Source organism: Triticum urartu, chromosome 5 (assembly GCF_003073215.2).
Source record: "Triticum urartu cultivar G1812 chromosome 5, Tu2.1, whole genome shotgun sequence".
In the NCBI taxonomy this organism is placed as follows: Eukaryota; Viridiplantae; Streptophyta; class Magnoliopsida; order Poales; family Poaceae; genus Triticum; species Triticum urartu.
Genome location: NC_053026.1, coordinates 249,378,509 through 249,394,938, shown reverse-complemented (window position 1 = coordinate 249,394,938; position 16,430 = coordinate 249,378,509). Strand labels below are relative to the sequence as shown.

General features: G+C 47.0%; 1 long non-coding RNA gene across 9 annotated transcripts; it reads right to left on the bottom strand.

The window, feature by feature from the left end:
- Positions 1–7,960: 7,960 nt before the first annotated feature.
- LOC125508509 lies at positions 7,961–15,913 on the bottom strand. 9 transcript variants are annotated; one of them, XR_007283553.1, is made up of 7 exons: positions 15,473–15,913; positions 14,182–14,380; positions 11,424–13,905; positions 11,257–11,294; positions 9,854–9,924; positions 9,622–9,770; positions 7,961–8,355 (listed from the first exon to the last, which is right to left on the bottom strand). It is a non-coding gene; the product is annotated as an uncharacterized LOC125508509 (long non-coding RNA). The 9 variants fall into 9 exon arrangements; XR_007283550.1 differs by having other exon boundaries at positions 9,622–9,747; XR_007283554.1 differs by having other exon boundaries at positions 9,622–9,726.
- Between the last annotated feature and the right edge of the window lie 517 nt (positions 15,914–16,430).

Below are 16,430 nucleotides of genomic sequence, written 5' to 3'. Positions count from 1 at the left end.
GGGGGCAATCAAGAAGGGAGAATCTAGAAGCCAAGAGAGAAACAAGCTAGGATGGAAATCGGAGAGAGAATCGAGAAGAGAGAGAGAGAAGGGTGACTGAACTCCTCCTAGCAGTTCATCCCCTCAGTCAAGAACAAACCCTCGCGAGGTTGTTCTTCCTTATATTACTCATCATCATCAGCCCAAGAAGCAATCCACCACACCACACACTGGAGTAGGGTATTACACCACAACGGTGGCCCGAACCAGTATAAACCCTGTGTCTCTTGTGCTATTTTTTCCATAGCTTAGATCTTAGCGAGGCGGGGGGGTGCAGGTAGGTAGAAGGCGAAATCTCCGCGCGCACCCCAGTGTTCGAACCTCAAAGGTCTGCCGGAACCCGAAATCCGACAGCACCCCTTCCCTGAACACACGCAAATATCAAATTCGAATCCAACTTAAATCCAGCGGGGGAAAGTGACAACCAAAGGGAAAAGCAATGAAAGCAGACAAAAGGCCGCGTCCGACACCTAATCTAGTCTTGGACATCTTCTCACCAGCGCGGAGCTAAGTGCTGCCACTGGGCGTGGGAGGGAGCCCCAAGGCCTGAGGCCGGCACCCCTGAGACTCCGGGGCGTGTGCAGCCCCACTCATTATTACGTGAGTGTCACGGGGCGGCGAGCTTCACAGACACTGGGCCTTCTTCACAGGTACCGGCCTTGCTTCATATCGTCAGACGAGGGCCCCGCCTTGCGCCACACTCTAGTGCCATCAACGACGACCGGAAACCAGGACGCCGCCGATGGGGTAGAGCGGTCGCCAGCGGTTCCCCCGACGACCACGGGTCCTCCGCCAGGGGCAGGCCCTGAGGCACCTCCCCAGCAGAGGGCCTACCTCCTGAGAACACCTTGCTCCGAACGCCGCGGTGGTGATGTCGGATCTCGGCCCCTCTCCTGCAGCCCCTGCGCCCTCCTCCCGAGGGGTAGGAGACTGTGGGAGCGGGGCAGCTACTCGCTGTGGCGACCTACACCTCCTGCGATCCATGATTAGCGTATGCCTGCTCCTGAGGAATTAACGATACCCGATAATCGCTGCCTCCAGCGTGGCCGGTGGGACCGTCCCGGGGCTCCTGGAAGAGCTCAGCTTCTGGCGCCTCGTCCCCCTAGCTTGGGCTGAGGAGCGAGCCTTGTTCGCCCTCGTGAGGGTGCCCTTGGTCCATCATGTGGGGCACGTATTCTTCTGGCGCCGTCATCCTGAAGGCCACGCCGTAGTGCTCCGCGTGCCATGCAGCTCTGCTTGACGCGCCCACCGTGGGGTGGTAGCGCGGCTGTCCACTGGGGCCGTGGGTCGCGTCGAGTCCTTCTTCGCGGACCGGGAGCGGGGGCAGCGCCACCGCCGGTCCGGTGCCGACAGCGTCGCTGGCGTTGTAGTCTTGGACCCCGCGGGCGCGCGCGGAGCCCCCGCGCGGGCCGCCCTGGGCTTGAGATGGGAGCTGGGTGCAGAAAGGGTGAGCCCCCAAGGCGGCGAAGCCCAGGAGCTCTGCCACCCGCTCCAGCGGCACGTCGCGGCCGCCCTCCAGCAGCCTGCACTGCAGCAGCTCTCGGGCCACCATGAGCGCGGCCCTCGAGTTCGCGTGCTCCCGACGGGTGTACGGTGTCGTGGTCACGGCGTGATTGAAGGCCCTGCTGCCGACCGCGCCTGCCGCGGTGTGAGAGCTATCGAAGCCTGTCCACGTCACCCGCGGCCCGCAGCGCCCTGCGGACCGCGAGCTGCCTGGGGCATGGGGTCGCCCGAGGCGAGCGGCTCTGCGCTGGCGGGCCACGCCGCCCAAGGATCTGGGTTGCCCGCCTGGTCGCCGGACATGGTGATGACGACGCGACGGGACACGAAGCGGTAGAAGGTGGATTCTGGCGCAACCCTACCTGGCGCGCCAAATGTCGGATTTCGGGTTCCGGCAGACCCTTGAGGTTTGAACACTGGGGTGCGCGCGGAGATTTCGCCTTCTACCTACCTGCACCCCTCCGCCTCGCTAAGATCTAAGCTATGGAGAGAACAGCACAAGAGACACAGGGTTTATACTGGTTCGGGCCACCGTTGTGGTGTAATACCCTACTCCAGTGTGTGGTGTGGTGGATTGCCTCTTGGGCTGATGATGATGAGCAATACAAGGAAGAACAGCCTCGCGAGGGTCTGTTCTTGGCTGAGGGGATGAACTGTTAGGAGGAGTTCAGTCACCCTTCTCTCTCTCTTCTCGATTCTCTCTCTGATTTCAATTACTCTATCCTGTGGGTGGCTAGTCCTATTTATAGGTAAAGGCCCTGGGCCTCTTCTCAAATATTGAGCGAGAAGGGCGCCAACAATTGGCCATTTTGAAGGGGAACATCTGATACACTTATCCTGACTAAAGTTGGTCCTCGGCTCCCAAAGGCTTTGGTGGTGACGCTGGCTTGGGCTCCACAATGACTTCCTTCCTGCCGTTGGGCCGGTCTTGGTCTCGTTGCACCGAAACGGGTGCCTTTGCTTGACGCTCTTGCCTGCGCTTGCTCCCTTTGCACCAAATAGGAAAGGACACTGCGCGGGCTGGCGCCCGCCTGGCACCCTTGGTCGTCATAGTTTGCGTCACGGGCACCTTGTGAGGTACCCCGCCTTGATCTCTCCGCCTCCTCGCGAGCCAGCCTGATGAAGCCGTGCCTGAGGAAGCTCCGTGTCGTCCGCCCCGCGAGGCTTTGCCCCTCGCGAGGGTCTTGGGTCTGTGTTGATGAAGACGGGCCGTGCTGGGCCCCCTTTGAGCCACGCCGCAGGCCGCAGGCAGGCAAGTCTGGGGACCCCCGTTCCCAGAACGCCGACAGGGATGGATAAGTTGAATAGCCTTTGGGTACAATCAACGGCAATTGGATTGGTCGAGAACCAATTCCAGTTAAAAGAATGGCAGCTCAGCCGAAAAGGTAATTTATAAGGATCAATGATGATTGCATGTATTCGCAAACATATTGAGTCAACAGACTCAAAATGATAATGACAAGGGATGCCAATAAGACTACGAGACTTATGGGATTAACCATAATGCAAGCAAGCAAGACTTTCAAGAGGAATTGGCTGCTCGAGATTTTCGGATGATCGAATGGCATTTCGAAGACTTTTGTGAAATACCTGAATCAACTGGGGATGAGCGGATACTCGATAAGTGCGAGAAATTATCCGTAGGGGTATTCAGGTGGTAAGGAACTGCAAGGCAGTAAGCTCAAAGGATTCTTGAAACAACGGAGAGCAGTTTGTTGCACCTTGTAATAACAAGATCAATGGGATTGAATGTAAGAATGGCAGGTGTATGCAGTTATCCATAAGGAAATAACAGTGGTAGGGAATTTGCAAGACGGTAGGCATAAGTGTCTCAGAAGAACATCGTAAAGTATCTTCGAAATCTTCTAGTGCAGCAGGCAATCATCTGTGATAAGGGCTCTCCGGAAGAAAATAGTTACGAGAACCTAGAGTCAGAGTTAGCAAATTCATTTTAATCCGAATAGAAGAGAAATCAGAGTCCCAGAGTATAGACAAGGAGTAAAAGATTCTAACACCACCCAATGACGACGTGGGCCCGTAAGCCACACAACCATGTTAGTAAAAGTTTTTCAATGACTAGACTCCACTTTGGCCAAGGAGTTGGAAAGGGGATTCCTACAGGCAGTCGACTCTGATACCAACTTGTGACGCCCCCAATTCAATCGTACACTAATCATACACGCAAACGTGTACGATCAAAATCAGGAATTCACGGGAAGATATCACAACACAACTCTACAAATAAAATAAGTCATACAAGCATCATATTACAAGCCAGGGGCCTCGAGGGCTCGAATACAAGAGCTTGATCATAGACGAGTCAATGGAAGCAACAATATCTAAGTACAGACATAAGTTAAACAAGTTTGCCTTAAGAAGGCTAGCACAAACTGGGATACAGATCGAAAGAGGCACAGGCCTCCTGCCTGGGATCCTCCTAAACTACTCCTGGTCGTCGTCGGCGAGCTGCACGTAGTAGTAGGCACCTCCAGCGTAGGAGTCGTCGTCAACGATCGCATCTTGCTCCTGGACTCCAACGTCTGGTCGCAACAATCGGGTATAGAAAGGGGGTAAAGAGGGAGCAAAACAACCGTGAGTACTCATCCAAAGTACTCGCATGTAAGGAGCTACACTACATATGTATGCATTGGTATCAAATGGAAAAGGCTATCATATATGGACTGAACTGCAGAATGCCGAAATAAAAGGAGGATAGCTAGTCCTTTCGAAGACTACGCTTCTGGTAACCTCCATCTTGCAGCAGGAGAAGAGAGTAGATGGTAAGTTCACCAAGTAGCATCGCATAGCATAATCCTAACCGATGATCCTCCCCTCATCGCCCTGTGAGAGAGCGATCACCGGTTGTATCTGACATTTAGAAGTGTGTGTTTTATTAAGTATCATGTTCTAGTTGTCATAAGGTCAAGGTACAACTCCAAGTCGTCCTGTTACCGAAGATCACGGCTATTCGAATAGATTAACTTCCCTACAGGGGTGCACCACATAACCCAACACGCTCGATCCAATTTGGCCGGACACACTTTTCTAGGTCATGCCCGACCTCGGAAGATCAACACGTCGTAGCCCTACTTAGGCACAACAGAGAGGTCAGCACGCCAGTCTAAATCCTATGGCGTAGGGATCTGGGCCCATTGCCCTTTGCACACCTGCACGTTGCGAACGCGGCCGAAAGCAGACCTAGCCTAGCAGGCGTTCCAGTCCAATTCGGCGCGCGCCGCTCAGTCGCTGACGTCACGAAGGCTTCGGCTGATACCACGACGTTGAGTGCCCATAACTGTCCCCGCGTAGATGGTTAGTGCGTATAGGCCAGTGGCCAGACTCAGATCAAATACCAAGATCTCGTTAAACGTGTTATCTTAAAATAACCGCGAACGCCGACCAGGGCCAGGCCCACCTCTCTCCTAGGTGGTATCAACCTGCCCTGTCGCTTCGCCACAAAGATCCACATAGAGGGCTGTCGGGAAAGTATGTCCTTCCAGCCCCCAATTCATGAATCAACCGCGGGTACTCCTCGAGCCAACCCGACTTTAGTCATCACATGTATCATGTATAAAGTATATAGTATATACCCGTAATCACCTCCCGAGTGATCACGGCCCGATAGTATAGTGTGGCAGACGGACAAGAATGTATGGCCACTGATGATAAACTAGAATCCTATACTAAGCATTTAGGATTGCAGGTAATGTATCAACACTTGTAGCAACAATGACAGGCTATGCATTAGAATAGGATTAACGAAAAGCAGTAACATGCTACACTACTCTAATGCAAGCAGTATAGAGGAGAGTAGGTGATATCTGGTGATCAAGGGGGGGCTTGCCTGGTTGCTCTGGCAAGAGAGAGGGGTCGTCAACACCGTAGTCGTACCGAGTAGCCGCGGCGTCGGTCTCGGTGTCTAGCGAGAGAAGAGGAAGAAATAATAAATATTTAAGCAAACAGATGCATAGCGATGCATGACATGACAAGTATCGGTGTTAGGGGTGTCCTAACGCGGTATGAGGTGATACCAGCGAAGGGGGAAAACATCCGAGAATGTATCCCCGGTGTTTCACACTTTTGACAGATGAACCGGAGGGGGAAAGTTGCGTGTTCGCTATGCTAGGGATGCGTGGCGGACGAACGGGCTGCGTATCCGGGTTCCTCTCGTCGTTCTGAGCAACTTTCATATATAAATTATTTTCATCCGACTTACGGATGATTTTATATTAATTTTCAAAGTTTTAATTCATTTCTGAAATTAATTTAATTCAAAATTAAATATTAAATGCTAAATGCACCCAACCCTGTGTACACAAAAGTGTACACAGAGGCTGACATGTGGGCCAAGGGGACCCAGTTGACCAGTCAATGCTTGACTGGTCAACAGGGGGTCCCACCCCCTGTCATTGAGAGTTTAATTAATTTACTAACAAGTTAGTTAGTTAATTAGGCAATTAACTAAGTTAATTAATCAAATTACCAATTAATTAATCTTATTATTATTTTTAGGGCGCTAGGGCCCATATGTCATAGATTAATTAGGAGGGGGAATTAACACTGATTGGGGGTTATCCTCTAAACTAATTAGGGTCAGGCCCATGGGGTAGTGGCCCAAGCCAGCCACGACCACCAAGCAGCGCTCGTTGCCCCCGCAGGCAACGACGGTGGCCCGGGGCGCCGGCGGCCACGACAGCAAGGAGGAGCGCAGGTGGGAGGCGGCAGGGCGCGCGAGGCGGGTGAGGCCAGCGAGGCCGGCGCGTGGGCGTGTGGCCGTGGGGTCGGGGCATGGCCCAGCGCAGCAGGGGAGAGGCAGTTGGGGCACGGCTGGGCGGTGGTGCCGGAGCTAGCGGCGGCAAGCACGAGCAGCGGCAGCAGGAGCAGCAGCTACGGGAGTAGGGGCACGGCCCGGGCGGACATACGCGCGCGAGGGCGCGGCCTGGGGCGCGCCCGGTGTGGGAAAGGGCGGCCAGGGGCGCACGGGAGCGGGGCAAGATCAGCATGCGGGCGCACACGCGGACGCGGCAAAGATGAGCTCGTGGACAACGGCTACGGCACGAATTGAGTCGAGGAAAAGAGGGATAACGGGAGAGGAGCTCACAGCAAACTCGGGGACGTGGTTGGGGTGGCCAAGGACGAACCAAAGCGGTAGGCAACGACGGCGGATGCCGGCGATGTACCCAACGAAGACGACGGCGATGGCGAGCGCACGGGAGTTGCGCCGCTCGATCCGGTAGCGCAGTCGAAGGAGATGACGGCGGGGAGGCTCCTGGGCGTCTTCCTAGTGTTTGGGAAGGTCAGCGGCCGCGGCAATGGCGCGAGGCAGTGTCGTACTGGCACGGTCACCGCGGGACCTTTCGAGCTTGCGCCCGAGCAAAAGAGGAGGCGGCTCAGTGGGGAATGAGAGGGGAACGGAGGAGAGCGGGCTAGGGTTCGCTATGGGGCGATTATAAGCCAAAGAGATCGACGTGGAGGCCATCCATGACCATGGTGACCGTGGATGTGCGACACACACGTCTCCTGCCTCCGTGTACAGAGGAGGGGATGAGGTGGAGGTGGAGGTAGAGGTGGGCTGGGTCGGAGGCACTGTGGCCACTTATGGCCCAGTGGCCTAGTAGTTTTAGGAACTTTTCTATTTTCATTTTCTGTTTTTTTATTTTTCTCTACTGTTTTCTTTTAACATTAGCTAGCAGATGAATTTGGTTAAATGTGAAAGTGCGTACACAACTATTAGGAAATATATTATAGAGGCCTCAAAAGTCTGAGGTCAAGAGGAAAAGTATAAATATTTGTTTATTTTGAAAGGCTATTTTTATTTGTTGTTGAACCACTTTATAAATCCCTAGGGACCAATTGGTGGGTCAAATAATGTTTGGTTCAACATGACAAAGATTAGGGGAATTTATAAAATATTGTGAACACTTTATTTTTACCGTTCAAAGAAATAATTATTTCACTTGTAATTCAAATTTGAATTTGACTTTGATTTTGGACAAGTGGCCATTTGCATAGTAACCAAGATGACATGGCCACCATTAGGGAGAGATTACTGTAGCATGATTCTCGGGGTATTACAGATTAGCTCATATTTTGTGTGAGAGCTTTGCTCATCCACTTGGTTACCTTCTCCTCGGAGATTCGAGCTTCCACCGGAGAAGATCCCCCAAGCGGATTCAAGACCCCTCTTTAGGGAAGAACATCAAGACCTCCTCTCGGAGATGAACCGGCTACCCTTTGTATCGTCCCTAGTTGTCCGTGGACCGTGTATCGTTCTTTGTACCCGAGGATCTAGCACATGTGTGACTTGTTCTTGTTAGTTTGAGTGTTTCTCTTGTGTTTCCCCTCTTTGTGTTCCTCGTATTCTTATCGGGATCCGTTCCTTTCATGAAAGATCGGCCTATAGGGTTCTACCCTACATCAATATCAAATAGAATCGTTTCTATTTTTCTAAGCCCCTTCACTGGATGCTTTATTATTATAGCAAACATGCCTGTGCGTTGCAACGGGAGAAAAAAATCATACGCCTCTACCCTAATAAGCATTTCTCAAGCCCCCTCTCCGGTCCATCTCCTCTATTTAAAGACGACACCTCATTTTGGAAAAAGTAGCTACTTTATAGTTATTCGGTTAGATAATAACTGGTTTCTTGCTCTAAAAATAATTTAACAGGTTAATTATGTCCCTTTGAATAGTAATGCTCATCTTTAATACTTGGATTGGACGGTGAACTTCAGAAACTCGCATCTCCTCTTCTTCAGAATGTCCATCCCTTGCTAGTCTCATGAAGATGAGGTCTCTAAATAATCAACATTGTACCTGTAGAAAGAAAATATCATGATTAGTTTCGGACAAAAAATGTTTGGTAAAGGAGATATGTTGCTCTTCTTTTCATCATTACGGAGTTATGCATCAGTAGAAAGAACCCATATCCCTATGCATGTCCTTGCTCATTAATGATCTCAGGCCATGATCATATTAGCACCCAATTGTATCAAAAAATTTGGAATAAGGACAAAAAATATCAAACTACTTGATCAGATTGTTGCGGTTATCAATTTTTTGAAACAATGACAAAAATATCAAACTATTTGATGGGACGAATTACCTGAAAATATAGGAAGAACTCGAATTGAAGCTATTCACATACAGAAGTACATCTTTCATTAGTGTTAATAAACAACATGACCTAGATGCATGCCAAGCAATGTAAAAATGAATCTTCTTTGTGAAAACATTTCTTCAACTTTAGTATGTAGCAAATATGCCTTTCCTATGATATCAGTACAATGGAACTGTTGTTGTGACATCTCTCACAGATTTTGCTGGTGATATGCCTAGGAAAGCATAATGGGTTTTTTAGATAGAGAAAGGAGAGCACATACATAATATGTTTTTCTAGAGAACGATGCAGATAAACATGACCTAGATGCATGCCAAGCAATGTAAAAATGAATCTTCTTTGTGAAAACATTTCTTCAACTTTAGTATGTAGCAAATATGCCTTTCCTATGATATCAGTACAATGGAACTGTTGTTGTGACATCTCTCACAGATTTTGCTGGTGATATGCCTAGGAAAGCATAATGGGTTTTTTAGATAGAGAAAGGAGAGCACATACATAATATGTTTTTCTAGAGAACGATGCAGATAAACATGACCTAGATGCATGCCAAGCAATGTAAAAATGAATCTTCTTTGTGAAAACATTTCTTCAACTTTAGTATGTAGCAAATATGCCTTTCCTATGATATCAGTACAATGGAACTGCTGTTGTGACATCTCTCACAGATTTTGCTGGTGATATGCCTAGGAAAGCATAATGGTTTTTTTAGATAGAGAAAGGAGAGCACATACATAATATGTTTTTCTAGAGAACGATGCAGATAATATGTAAGGAAACACAAACAATGAACATGGCATAGGGCCGAGCTGAAACTTTACAAAACCTAATGCATGAGAATGTGAGATAGTACATGAATAGTAGGGCCAAGCTGTATAGCTACAAGTTTCACTAAAGATACAGTCTGGATGATATCTCTACTCCAAGAGCATCTACTGACAGAAAGAGGCTATAAAACTTACCTCCAGCAGGCGAGCGGGCTGCGACCCCAAGAGCCTCTAGCACCCTGATCACAGTGAACCGGCTGTTTGACCGTGCCAGCATGTCCCAGCCTCCCAGTCACCACCCTGCGTGGTAAATCTACTGTACTGAGAAGCACACAATGACATACCTGTCACACTCAAATCGAGCACATGGACTTCATGAAATTATTGATGCACATCTCGTCAAACATCTCGACAGTATGAGGCTTACAGGAATGCCGTGTGCTAGGTGAGGAAGAAAGGATGTGGCATCCTAATACAGTTGGTCATCCGGCAAAATATCTATTGTGAAATTTAAGCAGAAAATCAATATGTAGTTGTGTTATTTCTAGTTGAGAGAAGTGCATATTTCAACCCTGAACTCTTGCCCTAGTCTAATTTACAACCCTGAACTTTAATACCGTCTAAATTACAACCCCCAAGTCTCAAAACCGGTCAGGATTCAACCCTCCCCTCCCTGTTGACCGGTTTTGACCTCGGGTGACCAGTTTTGACTAGTCAACGGGTCCAATCAGCATTCCACGTCAGAATTTTTTTTTCAAAATTTCAAGAAAAAGTAAATAAAAATCTATAAGATCAGGGAAAAAATATAAAAAGGCAAAATTCCGAAAAAATTGTTCGCGAAAAAGCTAGGGAAAATAAAAAATGATTTTTTTCTGGAATTTGAGTTTTTGGGTTTTTTCTGGAAATTCGTTTTTTTATTTTCTGTGTTTTTCGGAAATTGAATTTCTTATTTCTTTTCCTGGATTTTCTTCGATTTTACAGGTTGTTTCCTTGGAAATTTTGCATTTTTTGCTGATGTGGCATACTGACTGGACCTGTTGACTGGTCAAAACCGGTCAACCAGGTGAAAACCGGTCAACAGAGAGGGGAGGGTTGAATCCTGGCCAGTTTTGAGAGTTCGGGGTTGTAATTTAGATGGTATTGAAGTTCGGGGTTGTAAATTAGACTAGGGCAAAAGTTGAGGGTTGAAATATGCACTTCTCTCTTTCTAGTTCAGTGCATAAACTAATTTGGGTTTAATCTCTCAAATAAAACCAATGATGAACTGTATGAAACAACATTTAGATAGAAAACATTATATCTCAAACATTGTACCAGTTTGTGGTTTAATCTATCAACAAAACCAATGGTATATGATGCTTCCCCTATACGCCAGTATCATCACATTGTGAAAGGGGCAAACTACTCACTGATAAACATTGTGTACCGGACAACAATGGCATTCAGAAAAATCCTTTGCCGTCACGTGTGAGCAGTACAGGACATATGTGCGATTTGTCCCCATCATGCTCCAAGGATCAATGTGATTTTCAGACTAAAAGGACACGCAACTTCTTTGTTCTTCCAGGAACTGAATATATGTAAGACACGGTGATTTCTTCTAATGAAAATCGGAGAGGGAGCTCTCTTTTATAAAAAAGGAACTAAATATATGTCAATTCTAGAACCTAAATTTGCCGCTGGAGAGTACTTTGCTCCCCATGAAAACCATTGTAAAATTGTACCCTTTTAAACTAACACTTCTCCTATTTGGATAGAGTGCTCCATCTCTTGGAATTCATCCAAACTTGTATGTACGCAATTAGTTAAGGTCATACAATGCATGCTTACCTGCCGTCCAGTGGCTGTTGCTGGAGTACTCTGGAGGCCTGCGAGCATGGAGGAGAACCAGAGGTGTTATCTACAGCGCCAAAGCACCTACAGCAAAGCAAACACGCATCGCCTCCTCGCGACCCAAGCACCGCAACAACGACAGAGAGAAGAACGTCCGTGCTTACCTGACGAAGATGGACGGTGACCCCTGCACCGGCGTGTCAACCTCGGCCTAGTACAGGCTGGCGACGCGGATCTGCATCCCCGCACCTATGGACGGGTAGGAGCTCTCCCGCCGCACCGCCGGTGAGGCTTGTGTAGAGGGCACTGCCGGTGAGGCTTGTGTAGAGGGCACCGCCGGTGAGGCTTGTGTGAAGGGCGCCGCCGGCCTCAGCTCCCATCTTGGGTCGATCCCCTCCTCCTTCCCTCGTGCGCCACACCAGGAGAGGAGCGCCGCGCCCCAGCTCCTCTTCATCGAGCCACCTCCTGCCCCGAGCCGAGAGCTCGCACTGTGCCCCACAGAAGGCCGGCCTAGACCCGGTGCGCCCCAACCGATCCTTCGGCCGCAGACTCCGCGAGGAAGGCGGTGGCGGCGGCGGTGCGCCCGCTCGTGCATGGGGAAGAGGAAGAGGATCTGTTGTGATGTGTTTGTTTAAAGGACTGCGGGGTGAATATACTAAACTACATGGACGTTTTTGCAACAATGAAACATTATCTCAGTTAGCCAGTTAAAAAAGGACTGCGGGTTGATTCTTCAAAACGTAAGGGGCTTTTCTGAAAATACGCCGCAACGGAGAACCCAACACAATTTCGTACCACCTCGAATACGTTTTAATTTAAAACTGTAAAACTGAAAGCATAAAATCACGGGAAGAAGCGTATTGTGATGGTAAACCCACGGAGTTAATCCATGCTTTATTATTATAAAAAATTAGGAAAAGATTAGGAAAAGACTAGCAAAAATGTCCGTGTGTTGCTACGGAAAAAAAACATATCACACAGACGTAGACCAAAAATAAGCATGGCTCAAGACCCCCTCCCCACATGCTAACATCCTCTATCTCAACTAACATCGTGTATCTCAACACGGCGCCCACTCAGGTCACCCCTTACTTAACCCTCACTAACGGTAGTCGTTGTGTCCACTTGATCACAAACCGATCCGAGCATTGGCAATCCAAAGACAATGAGCATGGCTAGAAAAATGTAAAACTAACTTGTAATTCCTTAGAAATGTCCCTTGAAGAATCCATACAAAACACAATCCAGCCAACAGTTCTATAATGATATGTTCAGAAACTTTAGTTGTGCTATTACTGACCATGTTTAAGTTGGTAAATAAGAAACTTAATGACACTGCATGTTGTTTCGGAATCACATTCATATTATCTCCCATAGAAAAATTGCTTCAATTCTTTCAAGACAGAACCATACAACAAAATGTTTCAGAACGCAAGGAGTCAGAAATACTTTGAATCAGTTTATACTGTGAAATAAAAATTCAGGCCATATAAATCCCGCTTCTGCAGCTAACCTAGCTAGTATTACACTTCTAGGTCCAAAAGCTTGAAAGTGGAATAGCACAGAATTAGTAAAGAAATAACCTCCATTTGAAAGCAATTGCACACATTTTTTAATCCAAGCATAGTTATCTAGAGGAAATAATTCAGCAAACACAATATGGGTTGAAAATTCAGAGATCTCATGAGAGGTGGACTGATGCCCAATATATCGGGAAACAATATGCATGTTTCACCATGTACTCTCTCCATTCTGATTTACTCGTCGTGGTTTTAGTTCAAAACTAAAACCACGAGGAGTAAATCAGAATGGAGGGAGTAGAACTGAAGCAAATTATCTAGAAGGAATAGAAGAAAGAAATTGGTAAAGAAATACTATAATCTTGAAAAGAAACATCAAATCAGTAAATGTGACAACGACACAACTACAGTCTTCTGCCAGTTCCAGTTGCACCCCATAAAATGGCAAGAGAACCGCACACAGTAACGAACAGCTGGCTTTGCCTGACCAAGCAGCGGCAAACAAAATTTTGCTAGTTTCTATTTTTCAAATAAACATCAGAGCTTCAAAAACATAGTACAATGAAAAGGATAGAGGAAGATTGCCATCTAACTAAAAGGATATTATCAACTGCAGCATAAAACCACAGTTGCAACAAGCTAAATTGCGTAAAATGGAGATAAAAGTAACCAAAGTAACATGTTCCTCTCTAATACCTATTGGGTCATGTGAAGAGAATGGGTATATAACACCAACCAGTTCAGGATTGATCCAAGGCCACACAGAACTATCCCCAAAAGAGATTCACATATGCCAAAATGGAGCAGATGCATTTAGTAAAGCATGAATATTTGTCGTGTGATTCCACAGTATGCACTGTGCGTACTTTAGTTAAGCATGTATATATATCTGAACTTGAAAAGTATACATTGGCCAGTATTATTCTTTTCTATTTAAATTTTGTGTTCCACCATGATATCGAAATTGCATATAAAATACAGTTCAAAACATGAGCTATAAATGAAATTATATTTATCACTGTTGTATTGGTTTTCCTAAGAAAGTTTGTAATCCTTACAATTATGCTCATGAAGCCTCATGCACCATGTTTCATCTTGCACATCCTCTGAATTTCTGGTCTCGCACCTGCACCACATTCAGTTTGAAGCTATCGACAATGGGGAGCAGACTTGTGTGACTGAAAAGTGAAAACATAAATTTTATGTTCTTTCCAGATGGTCCTAGCACTTATGCAATTTTGAACTTTGGCGCACACACCACAGTGCAGAACCGTGTATGATGTGGATTGTAACAAACAAACAAATTGGAGCGTCATGGATGAGGAGGACGTCGGCAACCGTTGTCACTGTACGCTGCTGAATTCGGATGGAGCGGGTATGGGAGGTGCTGCCGAGGGCTTACCAGGAGAGACGAAGAAAACACTGCAACGTCCGGATCGCCGGCGCCTCATATTTTCCTCCTGCCTCTTAGTGCGTGTAGGGGCAGCCTCAAAGCCGCCTCTGCTCCAGCTCCTTCCTCAACCCACCACCTCCTCCGGCTCCTTCCTCAGTCCTCATCGAATCCGTTGGATTTCTCACAAGGATGGTTTGTACCGCATATCCTAAAACAAACATCATCAATAAACTTTAGTATCTCAGATGGAGAATTATGGAGGTATACTCTACAAAATTGAGTAATTGCTTTAGAGACATATATCTAAAATTGGCTCAATATTTGGTAAGAAATTCTCTTCTAATTAGAGAAAAGGTATGTAGTGTAAACTTCTTAAGTTAGCAAGTGCTATCAGCTAGCACCATGTCCGTCTCTGCTTGTGTCCAGCAAACATGCTATGATATAGTAAGAAACCCGGGACCAAAGCATGTCGTGAAAGACGCACACGGGGCGGGCGTGCTTCGACTGTATCTCCAGGGCACAGTTGACAGAAAACTTCCTGATCTAGTTCTAGCATTTTGCTTATTTTCTTAAAAGTTGTATAAGAACAGATCGCTTCCAAGGTTCAAACTATCTTTTGAGTTATCTATCTTATAAAACAATGTCTATGACCTGAATGTAAACAACATGTCTTAAAATAGTTCATCCACGGACTGCAAAAACATACGTAGAACATATCCCTTCCAAGGTTCAAATGGTTCTTTGAACAATCTATCATAGCCATGAAGATTTGCATAACCTTTGAGAATCACAGAAAACAGGGCAGTGTTAAGATAGATTCTGTCATGGTTGATATACATCAAACAGTTCCCTTGATGGACGCACTTCATTATAAATTAGGTGCTATGCCTACCAAACAAAAACTTAACATCAAGGCTACAAAAAAATCCAAAATACAGGCAATGATGGATGTGAGAGGCACTGTTCATCTTAGTAAAGATAGCTCCACTTGTCCTGAAACATATCTCAAAAGGCAAAATAACTAACTTGATTCATGCATAATTAATAATCTATAATCCGATGAGCTGCTTGCCAGAAAAGAGAATATAAAATTAATCACACGTTAATAAGTGTAGAAGCAAAACAGAAGACCTATCAGACCCATGGCTCATAGATGCATCAGGAGATCACATTCTCCATGCATGGCCTCAGCCGAAGACTCTACTATTCAGAAACAAAATAATACAAGACCAGCTAAATAAACTACAGACAAGTTCACAAATAAAATTATCCAGAAGTAGATGGGTTCGGACGATCTCACCATGAATAATTTGCCGCCTAGATTTCAGGTGGGCTTGGTCACAAAACAATGGAGATGAGGCACACACGCACCGCAACTGCTTTCTACCCCTTCTTCTTCACCTCGCTACCCCGTCCCAGTGCCTCCAAGTGCACCATCGTCTTTACCTCCGCCCTCACACCCGTGGCGAATCAGCTCCGCCTCCATGACAACTCGCATGGCGGGGGATAAGATTCCCGGCGGCGTCGTGGTAGCAGAGGCGGGGGGAGCCGGCAACGACCGCACCGTGGAGTCTCGCCGGCGGTGGAAGGCCGCGAGGGTGGGGGACTTGGGGTAGGGTAGGGGCTTAGACCGGCGGCGTGGCAGGGGTGCGGCGTGCTAGAGGTGGAAGATGAGATGGATCGTCGGTCATACGGCTGGGCTGTCGCTCGTACCGTCGTACGTTTTGTGTTGACTTTCATATGGACGGCGGGTTTGGTTCCCCTAAAAGCTAGGGTTCTTTTTGTAAAATTATTGACGGTGAACCCGACATCTATGTGCGATAGGCGAACCATGTCGGACGAACGAACGAACATGCTATTAGTACCACCTCGTTTATATTACGATTTTGTCTATACGAATCGTAAAAGCGTATTACGACTGGGCGGAAGCGTATTGTGACGGTGAACCCACAGAGTCAATCTATGATTTATTATTAGAGAAAGTGAAAAGATTAGGGAAAAGATATTATGAATCTGAAGTTGTTTGATGCATATCGAATAATCAACTCATGGATACTTGTGGTGACATTGAAGTATCTAGGTGACATTAGAGTTGGTTGATGTGTATCGTATGATGTTATTTTAGTATGAACTCTAGGGTTGTTTGTGACACTTATAGAAATATCTCAATAGACTGATCGGAAAGGATAACTTTGAGGTGGTTTTGTACCCTACAAACAATTTCGTCTTATCTTCTCCGCTAGATAAGAACTTTGGAG